The sequence below is a fragment of the Triticum aestivum genome, chromosome 3D (genome assembly GCF_018294505.1).
Source record: "Triticum aestivum cultivar Chinese Spring chromosome 3D, IWGSC CS RefSeq v2.1, whole genome shotgun sequence".
Lineage (NCBI taxonomy): Eukaryota > Viridiplantae > Streptophyta > Magnoliopsida > Poales > Poaceae > Triticum > Triticum aestivum.
The window spans coordinates 512,397,645-512,401,047 of NC_057802.1; the positions used below are offsets into that span (position 1 = coordinate 512,397,645).

At 45.9% G+C, this 3,403-nt stretch overlaps 1 non-coding gene across 1 annotated transcript; it reads right to left on the bottom strand.

Moving 5' to 3' along the window:
* Positions 1 to 2,756: 2,756 nt before the first annotated feature.
* On the bottom strand, positions 2,757 to 2,830 carry TRNAI-AAU (transfer RNA isoleucine (anticodon AAU)). The gene has a single exon. It is a non-coding gene; the product is annotated as a tRNA-Ile (tRNA).
* Positions 2,831 to 3,403: the final 573 nt, after the last annotated feature.

Consider the following 3,403-nt stretch of genomic DNA (forward strand, 5'->3'; position numbering starts at 1 on the left):
TCCACCTCGGTCATATCGTTGTAGTGCTTAGGTGAAGCCCTGCGTCGGTAACTTCATCAACACCGTCACCACGCCGTCGTGCTGATGGAACTCTCCCTCGGCCTCAGCTGGATCAAGAGCACGAGGGACGTCACTGAGCTGAACGTGTGCAGATCGCGGAGGTGCCGTGCGTTCGGTACTTGGATCGGTTGGATCGTGAAGGCGTTCGACTATATCAACCGCGTTACTAAACGCTTCCGCTTTCGGTCTACGAGGGTACGTGGACACACTCTCCCCGCTCGTTACTATGCATCACCTAGATGGATCTTGCGTGTGCGTAGGTAAATTTTTTGAAATACTACGTTCCCCAACAACATTTTCCACCAAGCTTTCCAATGCAATTTTCGCTAATACAATTCTAGCATGCAATATAAATAACAACTTTATTATTGCATCTAGGGCATATTTCCTTCAGCAACATGGCACCCCATCGGTCCACCGATACGCCCGGTTTTCTATAAACCGAAAGCAAACCAGGGGGAGCATTGCGGGAGTCTAGACATCCGCATGACGAATAAAAAGCCATCACATACCCCTCTCCTCTCGGTCCGGATGGCGGAAGGCCGCCGATGTGGTTTGATGGAAGGATTAGCATGCTTGGCGTTTGGCGGATAGCGTGCTTGGTGGTGTAAACCACAAAAAACATCTACAACCGGGCGCCTCAAACCCCCCTCAAAGGCCCGGACGGACGGCCTCGGTCAGTGACCGATAAAAAAGCGATCTAGATGGGCGCCTCAAACCGGCCTCAAACGCCCGGGCTGACCGGCACCCTCATATCCAGCCCAAATCTCGGGCGGATATGGGGCGACCTGGGCGTGACCGGAGGCGTCCGTCATGTCGGACCTGACAGCCCGCCCCTAAGAAAAAATGCACCAAGTCCCTCTCCCGTCCCCTCGCCCAACGTACCCGATTTCAGTTGCTCCTTTCCTCTCTTCTCCCTCCTCCGTGGTGACCATCTCCTAACTCCACCGCTACCCTTGCTTCACCGCTGTTCTGAGCCTCAGCGCCGCTAGCACCAGCACAACAATCCTCCCATTCGTGCTCGCCAACGCGGACATTGACGCCGGTCCGGACGCCACCGTGGTACGTCTGGCAACTCTCGGAATGCACCTTGCCCTCTATGTGTTCAACACATTGCCTGACCATGTTTTTTGTGATTTTTTCGCAGGGAAAATGATGGATTCCGATGGTTTTGTCCGACGGGCAGTATGTACCGACCGATCTTGATAAAATGATTCAACATGAGTTCTTCGATTTGACGGACTCTGACGAAGAAGTCAAAATGATCATGCTCATGACCATCCAATATGAAATGGACCAGGAAGTGGAGCACATTCTAACTTTATGGGCTCGATCAAAGCGAGAAGAGTTATTCACCGGGATAGGGTCTCTGGAGCACGGCCGATGTCGACTTTGTGGCAGCTAATGACATGTTGTGTCATTTTACACAGTATGATCGTTGAGGGTGATGGGGTAGTCTAGACCAATGATTTTTGAAGCGTCTGCAAAACAAGTCCACGTCACGAAAAATCAAGATGCAAATCAGCTTATGAATTTTCTGCTGATACATCAGAGTCTTTGAGATCATCAGGTGCACGCGCAGCTACTGAGTGATCTTGTGGAGCATACTAAACATCTAATGTTTGAGTTGCGCATTTAAAATAAATTTTATGTTTGAACTATGCATTTGAGAGTATCCCGCTACTAACATTTGTTAGTTACGTGCAACATTGACGTGTATGATTTACGTGCATGGTTTTGCATGAATTTGAGAGTTTGGATTTGAGGTGTGTAGCTACCGGGCACAACATATGAGGGATTGTCCGGCTTCATCCGCGGGCATATAGGGAGGACGGATTTGTCAAGTCTGTCCGGAGATGCTCTAATCACTTTGTTTCACAAAATTTTCCTTCATTTTTTTCTACAAATGCTCATTTGGTCGGAAGCAGGCTGGCTGGCTACCAATTCATTTGGCGGAAGCTATTTACTTCATTTCGGCGAATGCTAGTTCAAATGCTTAAGCACGCTACTACTTGCTTCATTTGGCGGAAGCTAGTCCAAATGTTGAAGCATTTGGCGGAAGCTAGTTCAAATGTTGAAGCATCCTTCGTGAAATGGAAGGCTACTAATAATCATTGTTATTTTTTTAAGAGAATCACATGGTTATTTTGACATGTTTGGTGGAAGATATTTGGCGGAAGTTTATTTAGCTAAGCACATAGTAGGTTTAATATAGGCGGATGTTTGAAGTACATGCTTGAATGGTCGGCTCCCACATCAGTGTCCATTGATTGGTCCCATGAATCCACCGACAGATACGATGTCTGATATGGAAGTCAACGTTGGAGATGCCTTTAGTAAGATTTTTCTTGTCATACAAGGGGGAAATGATTTTAACTGTGCAACACGTTGTTGGTAAATAGAACTGAATAAGTGGTCTCGAAAGCAAACTGGTAAACAAAAGTAATAAACTTTTTTTTGACATCAACAAAAAGAATTAACTTATTTGAAGATGGACGTCATTTTTTTCTTGAGAATATATCATTTTCAGGTTTCAGTTGTGAAAAATTGAACAAAAGGAATAAACGAAATATTGAACTAAGTTATTAGAGGCTCTCAAAAGAACTAAGTTATTAGACTTTATTTAACACGTTACTATTTCCCTTTAATCACATGAAATTCCGTTCAGAGAAAACAAAATACTCTATAAAAAATTATGGCCCATGCAGGTCTCGAACCTGGGACCTTGGCGTTATTAGCACCACGCTCTAACCAACTGAGCTAATGGGCCATCTTTTGAAAAATATTTAACTAATATATTTGACTTGAACACGTCACTATTTCCCTTTAATCACGTGAAATTCCGTTCAGAGAAAACCAAACGAAATATCAAAATTAGATGGCCCATGCAGGTCTCGAACCTGCGAACTTGGCCTTATTAGGACCACGCTATAACCAGCAGAGCAAATAGGCCAATTTAATAATATAACAAACGGATATTTAATAATTAATAAAATCGAAATCCGTAGGTAGTAGCTTCTACCAAAAAGGCACAGTAACAACGCTGCGAAAGCGCCAGAGCAAATTCTTAAATGGTGAGCACTGTTCGACGACACATTGACCTGTGCGTTCCACAGTTCACCTCGCATCATCGGCCATTGTTGGCAGCATAGGCATAGCATGATAGCAATACCCCCACTCCATCAGCGACGACATTCTGCAGCAACCAGGAGTAGCTCGGCACGTACTACCGCTCGGCGTCGAGCGGGTCCTTGACGCGGACCAGCAGTCCACCACCATCTTGTTCCCTCCGTATTCCCCTCGGTCCGTCCGTCCGTTCGTTTGTTTCCGGGAACAGTGTGCT